Source organism: Pelodiscus sinensis, chromosome 29 (assembly GCF_049634645.1).
Source record: "Pelodiscus sinensis isolate JC-2024 chromosome 29, ASM4963464v1, whole genome shotgun sequence".
NCBI classification, from domain to species: Eukaryota; Metazoa; Chordata; order Testudines; family Trionychidae; genus Pelodiscus; species Pelodiscus sinensis.
Genome location: NC_134739.1, coordinates 14,087,177 through 14,096,040, shown reverse-complemented (window position 1 = coordinate 14,096,040; position 8,864 = coordinate 14,087,177).

Below are 8,864 nucleotides of genomic sequence, written 5' to 3'. Positions count from 1 at the left end.
CTTTTTTTTTTAATAGCCATAAAGCTAATCCCGATGGGGCTCCCCAGACCTGTGGACTGCTAGAACATCTCTGGGGTCAGCAGGCTTTTGTTGGTTACACAACTGGCTTGATGCGCACAAAAAAAAATCCGGAATTTTTGTTTGAGTTTTCATGAAGAAGTGGATTCAGATGAAAACTCGCCCCCTGCTCTATTGGATCCCGTCCCTCACTCCTGCATTTCCTGCTCCTGAGTCCTGAGCGAGCTCCTGGAATTGCCCCCCTCCCCCCTCCTCCTTTGGCTCGAAATAGCCGCCGCAATAAGATAGGAAGAAACATGCCCCAGCCGAAAAGCAAGAACTTGCAACCAGCTATTCGAAATACAAAGGCGATCGTTTAGATGAGAGACGCTCCGAATTAACCCCGCGCCAAAGGCCTTTCCCTTTCCAGCACGACCCAAGAAACGAAACTCTCACATTGAATCGGTTCCAGTTCGACTTTTATCCGGCCCAGCATCTCCCCACTCCCACAGAAAGGGGCTGAATATTATTATTTAGTTAATGAAGAGAAGTGGCAGAAAGCGGGGCGTATTTTGTGTAACCGCGTCTGTTGCCCGTAGCTCTGATCGAACAAGCAAAATCCCGAAGTCCCCACAAGTCTAGAGTGAAAAAGGGCAGTTTATAAAGTTTGGTTTCCAGTTCATTCCTTTCTTAGCTTCTTCTGCACAACCGAGGCTTTACACCCCCAACGATTTATTCTATTCTTTAGTATTTAGAGTGAACTATCACCCGAACCAAACCCTATTCCTTTATTATAAACAAGGGTGGAAGAAAACGGTCTTATCGCATTCAAGTGCCTGTCCCATGAACTGAGGTGCTATATTTTATAGACACATTCTGCTGGAGGGAAGGGAGACAGGAAAATGGTGTTTTCTAGCAAGAGGTCTGGTTTTTGGCTTTCCAGAAATAATATTCGTGAGTCCGTCTGATGAAAACATTCGCCGTCAGAGCAAAACTCTTCCGAACGCTGAACGAGTTTATTCCAAAGAAGGGTGTCAAAAACGTTAACAATCTTTGTCAAGTTTGTGGTGGTTTAAAAAAAAAAAAAAAAAAAAAAAAAAAAAAAACAACCCCATACATGTCTTTTGCTAGGAAACAAATCTACAGATAAGCGAAAATAGTCACAATAGCTCAGAGATGGGAACATACTCACTTTATCACTTGATTTAACATGAACATGGGTCGGCTTCCTAAATGCAACAATTTTGCTGCTGAACAAAGCAGTTAAAATCAAAACTTTCAACTCAGTGGAGAAAGTTGATGATCGGTTCCTATAATCGCCCCCTGGCTCAGGACTTTGGCTTTGAGCCGCTGCGGAGAGACTGAATTGTATCCAAGATGTTCTCAACACGTGATTTTGCGTCCTAAAACTGCTCTCACGCTTCTTCTGTTGGCACATGCGAACGGACATTTTTTTAAAGCGACAGGAAAAGATGGATTGTTCCACCAGCGGGAAAGCCCCACGTCTTGAATGTACCTTAAAGCAGGGTTTCTCAATCTTTTTTATAAAGTACCCCTGTAAAAAAATTGTAAGTACCCCCAGTACCTACAGTTTTCAGACACACAACATGTTTTCTACCATTGCAACACATTGGTTTAAACAACTTCATCAAAGCTGGGCGGGCGATGACATTTTTGGGTGTAAAAAGTACAAAAATAAGAAAGCGCTGTAAAACTTAAAACAAAAATTCAGTTTTCTCCAAATTTCAGTTGTGTTGATGTAACCCCCAGACACCTCTCAAGTACCCCTCAGGGTACTTGTACCTCAAGTTGAGAAACACTGACAAAGTACATGCCCAGTGTTTAGCTATTTTATTTTTAAAAAGAGATGAAAATTAGATGACTTTTTTTTTAAGGAAAAAATAAAACAAAACCTTGCCATGAAATTGATGGGTTATTGCTGTAAAGTTTTTTCCTAGTCCCTTTCCCCTTTAATGCATTATTTTAGGCAATTTGAATGGGAAGATAATATTATTTTATATAGTAAAAGTCGCCATGAATTATTTTGTAATACGAGATCAAAAGTCGTCCGGCCATTTGTCTCTCATGGTTAGTTTGGGAGGGATGTGAAAGAAGGGGCATTTATAAGAAGTTTCTGATTTCCTTGGGTCTATTTTCTTTCGTGAAGGCTTTTGCCTTATTTTATTATTTCTTTGCAATTAATTATTCTGTTTAATGAATGGGTTTGGCAGTGGGAAGGGAGAGGCCTGCAAATGAAAGCCCCGCTTTGATGAATGAAGAACAGGGCTGTAAATCCGTCCCCACTGATACAAATTATTGTAATATGGCTCCGTGATGATTTACCGCCGTTTTATGAAGCCGGGAGCTCCTGGGCGATGGAGTTTGGTTGCCTTCCCAGATAAAGGAGTCTGGTCGGGGAGGGTATTTTTTTTGACAGGCCCAAGACAAGTCCAGAGAGTTCACTGCCGTGTGCACAAGGCCTTGTGCACCCGGAAAACCAGCACTTTGCAGAGTTCCATGCGGGTTCCAAGGAGGAAACTGACCATTTGCGCCTTTCTCCAGGGAGGAGACTCATCTTGGGCTTGGTTTCTCCAGCCCGAAAACAAAAGTTTGTCGCAGATTCCTTCCAAGAACAGCAGTTGCAGGGAAGAAGCCAAAGGCTCAGGCCAGGCGATTTATACCCCTTTGCACAGCATTCCTTCGGAGGAGAGACCTAGAGCAGGGCCGCCTCCTGCTTGGCTCATAGAACAGGGGGCACGTCTCCACTGCTGGGTGAGCTTGAGGTGTGACTCCAGTGTGGCCCCTCCCCCCATTCCTGGCCCAGTTGCCCCACTGAAACATCTATAGCCTTCCAGCGGATTTCAGCCTTTTTTTCTCATGACCCAGTTGAAGAAAATGGTCGATGCCGCGACCCAACTTAATGTGACTGGAGTGCAGGCTCTGCGATGGGGCTGAGGATGGAGCTTTGGGTTTGGGAGGGGCCTCTGGCTGGGGGGGGTCAGGTTTGGGGAAGGAGAGGCTGATCTTGAGTGGCTCCCGAGCAGCGGTGCAGTAGGGGGGCTAAGCAGCTTCCTGTCTCTCCTGGCCCCACAGACCAGGCTGTGCCCCAGAAACAGCTGGAAGCAGGTTCCCAGCCAATAGGAGCACGGAACTAGTGCTGGGAGCAGAAGCAGTGCACGGAGCCCTGTGCATTCCCCCCACCCCCACCTCCACCTAGCAGCCAGGCCTGCTGCCGGCCGCTCCCGGGGTGCAGTGCAGTCTGGGGTGCCAGGCCAGGTAGGGAACTGCCTTACTGCATCCCCCCCGCCCTCCCCGCACTGCTCGCCGGGAGAAGAAATATTCAAAGCAAGCAGAGACTGGAGGAATTTGTCACTAAGCAAACTCATTTGCTAGATGCAAAGTCTCCACCCACCTCCCGCTCCTAAAACTGGGCTTATCCTCCTCCTCCCAGGACCACCGCAGCTGAGCACCTAAACTGCCATCATCACAGCGGCCTACATGTTTGGCTCTCTGCGCATCCCTGTCAACAGGAGTTGAAGATTCACATTCTCCCTGGACCTGTGCCAGCCCATCAAGTCTCTACAGCTTAATGCTTGTTTCAGAGGCCAGCCGGGTAGAGTGGCAGTCAGTAGGGACTGGGCCTGGAGATTTGGGGCAGGATATCCCCAAATAGATTTCCGCCTTCTTGCTGAGTCAACAGAAAGTTTGTGAAAGGTGCCAGGCCCAGAGAATGGGCTCCAGTGTGTATTCATAAAAGCAAGGAGCGGCAGTGAACTCGTGTCCCACCCAGCCCTGCAATGGGCCTTCAATGCCTGATTTCTAGAAGCAGGAGCATCAGTGAGTCGTTTGATCCCCAGGCTCTCGGCCGCACACAGCCAGTTTTGTAACGGAGACACTCAACCCTCGCAACTGTGCGGAGGCCGGCCGCATTCATTCCCTATGGGCCATCGACCAGCTGGGATCATAGAATCATAGAACACTAGAAATCGAGGGGTCATTGAGTTCAGTCCCCTGTCCTCACAGCAGGACCCAGTACCATCTAGACCATCCCTGATAGACGTCTGTCCAACCTGCTCTTAAATATCTCCAGTGATGGCGATTCCACAGTGCCCTTAGGCAATTTATTCCAGCGTTTCACCACCCTGACAGGTAGGAAGCCTTTCCTAATGTCCAACCTAAACCTCCCTCACTGAAGTTTAAGCCCATTACTTCTTGTCCTAACCTCAGAGGCCAAGGAGAACAATTTTTCTCCCTCCTCCTTGTAATACCCTTTTAGATACTTGAAAGCTGCTCTCATGTCCCCCTCAGTCTTCTCCTTTCCAAACTAAACAAGCCCAATTCTTTCAGTCTTCCTTCATAGGTCATGTTCTCCAGACCATTAATCATTCTTGTTGCTCTTCTCTGGACCTTCTCCAATACCTCCACATCTTTCTTGAAATGTGGTGTCCAGAACTGGAAGAAGACACTTAGTTTTCAGACACCCCCAGCTGAGCCTGCAATCAAACTGGCGATGTGGCAAGGACAGATCATGCTACCCCGCTCTCTGAGACATCCCACTAGATCTGATTTTTGGTTTCTTCCCTTCTGCTTCATGGCAATTCTAATAGGTAATAACAAAAGCCCAATCCAAGAGGAGTTACTTTTAAAACATCCCAGATATGCTCTTGGCCTGATAAATCCTAATGGGCAGAGTGGACAGAGATTCCTGAAAGCCTCTCTTGCTATTACCACTGAGAGGAGTTGAATAAAAAAGCATGCCCCGAGAAGCTCAGCAAGATAAAAATTCTCCTGGATCCAGCGATAGTAAGGAATCTGAAGAGACTGCAGATAAAAGGATCAAGGGAGAACAGAGTCAAAACCCAAGGCTAACAAGAGCCTCTCTCCTTCTCCATCACTTCCTTCTAGATGTCATCTGTCTTGCTAGCCCGGAGGTAAAGGAGCACCATGAACTATCCTTTCCAGAAATGCAGTGCTTTGAGATGGGCAATAGCCCAGAGAAAGGCATGGAGGGGGAGGCATGTGTTTCATAACATTCCTAGGAATCTCACCATCTTTCAATTTCTTATCAGTTTGGAAATACCAGGCATGAAGCCTCAACCACCGCGGAGACCAAAAGGTTATCAGAGTGCAAATACCTGAGGCTGGAAAGACATGTTTGAGAAAGAACAGATAACATTTTAAACATACTGATAGTCCCCATCCATTCCCGCTTCCATCCCTATTTCACCTGAACTTTCACACGCAAAGGTGTGCTTATAATAATCAACCTGATAAAACTGGTTTGTTTTTTTCAGAGCCAGAGCTTTCTTAGCAAGTGACAGGTGTCAGCGTCAGGGACTTCTACTGCTAGCTGCAATTTTGCCTCCCTACAGAACTTTCCCCCAGCTTTTTCAAAGAACGTTGCAAACATGAATGAACCAGCACAACAGCTCTGCGAAGCAGACAGACTTTATGACACATGCTACAGATGGGGAAACCGAGGCAAGCCGATGGGGCTGTGACTTGCCCTTTGCCACACAAAAAATCGGTGGCAGAATCAGAAAGGGCGCCTAGGAATAACCATTAGACAATGTCACTTCTTAGCCAGATGTTTAGTTCACACTGTCAGTTTCCATAGGGAAGGTGAATAGATCAGTCTAGATCAGTGCGTCTCAACCTTTTTTTTTAAAGTACCCCTTTTAAAAAAATTATAAGTACCCCCAGTACTAGCTACAGTTTTCAGACACACACAATTTTTTTCTACCGTTGCAACACATTTCTTTAAACAACCTCATTGTAGCCGGGCAGGCGATGAAATTTTTGGGTGTAAAAAGTACAAAAATAATAAAACGCTGTAAAACCTAAAACAAAAATTCAGTTTTCTCCAAATTTCAGTTGTGTTGATGTACTCCCCAGACCTCTCTCGAGTACCCCTAAGGTTGAGAAACACTGGTCTAGATAAACCAGTTTCTAAGGGGAAGAGAAGACTTTCTGTTTTGTTGAATGTAAGTGCAAATTAAAAAAGCTGTGAATAATTTCACACTAAAATCAGGCACCAGATCACATTGGTGGCATCTTCCAGAGAGAACTCTGGCTGAATGACACTTTCCATCTCAGATCCTGCAGGTGGAAAATGGCTTGACGTTAACAATCCTCTGATTATTTCAATTGAAAAAAGGCAAGTTGGCAAAGTCCAGGTAGTTTTGCTGCGAATGTTCAGTAGATGTTGGAGGATTTTAGCAAGGCATTGGCTGTGCCATTTGATGTTGTATAAGCACTGGTGGATAATGGCCCCAATGGATCCGGAAGGAAACCTCCGATATTAGGATTACAGAGCACAGGGTTCCAAAGACCTGCTTCTCCTGGGATGTAAGCAAATCCTCTCTCACATTGCTCCAAACCAGGAAGGGGGCAAGAACAGACATGCAGCAATTCAGTAACTTGGCAGTGGCATGGCTCTTATCCAGAACGCTGGCCACTTGGGGCCGGAGTCTCTGCTGGGGTCAATTCGCATAGCTCCGTTGATGTAGCTCCATTGATTTGATTTATCTGGTTAACACTAACGAACTGATTCGGGGGTTGGAACGGGTCCCATATGAAGAGAGACTAAAAAGACGTGGACTTTTCAGCTTAGAAAAGAGGAGACTAAGTGGGGTTAGGATAAAGGTCTATAAAATCATGGCTGGTTTGGGAAAAGTGAACAAGGAAAAGTTATTTACTTATTCCCACAATATAAGAACTAGGGGTCACCAAATGAAATTGATAGGAGGCAGGTGTGAAAGAAACCAAAGGAAGTTTTTCTTCACTCAGCGCACAGTCAACCTGTGGAACTCCTTGCCAGAGGATGTAGTGAAGGTTAGGACTTTAACGGGGTTCAGAAAAGAGCTAGATAGATTCATGGAGGTTAGGTCCATCAATGGCAATTAACCAGGATGAGTAGGAATGGTGTCCCTAACCTCTGTTTGTCTGGAAATGGGTAACAGGAGAGGGATCATGTGGGGATTACCTGTTGTGATCCCTCCTCTGAGGCATCTGGCATTGGCCTCTGCTGGCAGACAGGACACTGGATGAGATGGACCTTTGGTCTGACCCAGTGTAGCCGTTCTTATGTTCTAACACCCCCTGAGGTTCTGGACCACTGACATGATGCCCCCTAGGACCTACCTGGTGCACGGAACGGCTCTGACTTACACGGGGGCCGGGCAGGGTGTTGGACAGTCACATCACAGGGGGTGATCAAAGCTCGCTTAAACTCACCTTTGCCCCTTCTTCTTCCATCCCTCCCCCAGGGAGGGGACAGGAGTGACCGAGAGTCCGTCCCACAGTGGTTGCATGCTGATCTCACACCAGTGTAGCTTCACTGTGTCAGCGGCATGTCTCGTGGTTAACACTGATCTCGCTGAGAGGAGAACAAGGCCCACAGATTTTAGAGGCGGGACAGATCTAGGAAGCTGCCTCCCACCTATTGTCCTGGGGCCAGTACAGGACGGGTCCTTACGGCGTATTCTCCACACCTTTTCCCCACCAGCCTCTCTCTCACAATGTACATTCTGTTTCAGTCCAGTGTGCATGGCTGACAGGTGAACCCTGCTCTGGGGATCCAAGATGGATGGTCCTGCCCCTTCCATCCAAGGCCCCACCCCTTCTGCCCAAGGCCCGCCTCTTCCGTCCAAGGCCCCGCCCCTTCTGCCCAAGGCCCCGCCTCTTCCATCCAAGGCCCCACCCCTTCTGCCCAAGGCCCGCCTCTTCCGTCCAAGGCCCCGCCCCTTCTGCCCAAGGCCCCGCCTCTTCCATCCAAGGCCCCACCCCTTCTGCCCAAGGCCCGCCTCTTCCGTCCAAGGCCCCGCCCCTTCTGCCCAAGGCCCTGCCCACTCACTGTGCCACCAGCCCTAGCAATGCCCGGCAGACCCTGCTCAGTCTGGCAGCTCTTTGCATCACTCCTCACCTCCCAGTCCCCCGGAGGAGGGATGTGGTGAGCAGCAGCGACTTTCAGGGGTGGGGGATGGAGCGGAGGAGGCAGAGGGGTCCTCGGGAAGGGGGGGCACTATGGCCCATTGTTTGGCAGACACAGAAGGCAATGCCTTTCCTTGCCTGTTATACCCGCTGCCTATCACAGTCTGTGTCCCCTCCACAGTCCCCCCCCCCCCCCTCCCAGCCTAGCACAGGCAGAGGGGAAAGAAAACAAACGTGATCATACCGGGGCAGGGACTATGGAGCCGCCACGGTTCCTGGGAGCGTCAGAAGGAGCGGGGCTGTTTAGACCTCACGTCCCCCTGCCAGGCCAGAGTGAAGGCTCCTTTCCCCAAAGCATCTTTTTCCAGCCGCGCGTTCTCGCCGCTGCCCTTTAACTTTCTGGCCAGCGCGACGCTTGGCCCCTCCATCCAGCCGCTCAGGCGAAAGCTGTTTGGGCTGAGACAGAAGGTTGTTTACAGAAGGGGCAGGCTCCCGGGCTCCCACCTGGTTTCTGTCTGGGCCACATTGGTGGGGGTCAGAGAGATCTCATTTATCTTGGCCTCATTTCACAGGCCGGCCGGGCCGTCAGGGGCTGCTGTGTCTGGAGGAGCAGCCTCCTGATAAGCATGTGGCCCTCCCCGGCTGGGCACCCCGGAGCCAATCAACAGGTGAGCTTTTGCCGAGAGCACCCACCCCCTCACCGCCCGCCAGGTGCCATCTGTCCCAGGGGCTAAGGAGAGTTTATGCAAAAGGGTCAAGTGGTCCTTGTGTTCAAGGGCCCCTGGATGCTGACTAGGGAGGGGGCTGGGTAGGGGGGTTCCCGCCTTCCCAGCATCGAACGTAGGCCAGCGAGAAAGACGGGAAATGGCTGCTTTCTTGCAGCCAAAGTAATCCCAGGGGTAACGCCAGTGGCGGGATGGAGCTGAGACTGGGGT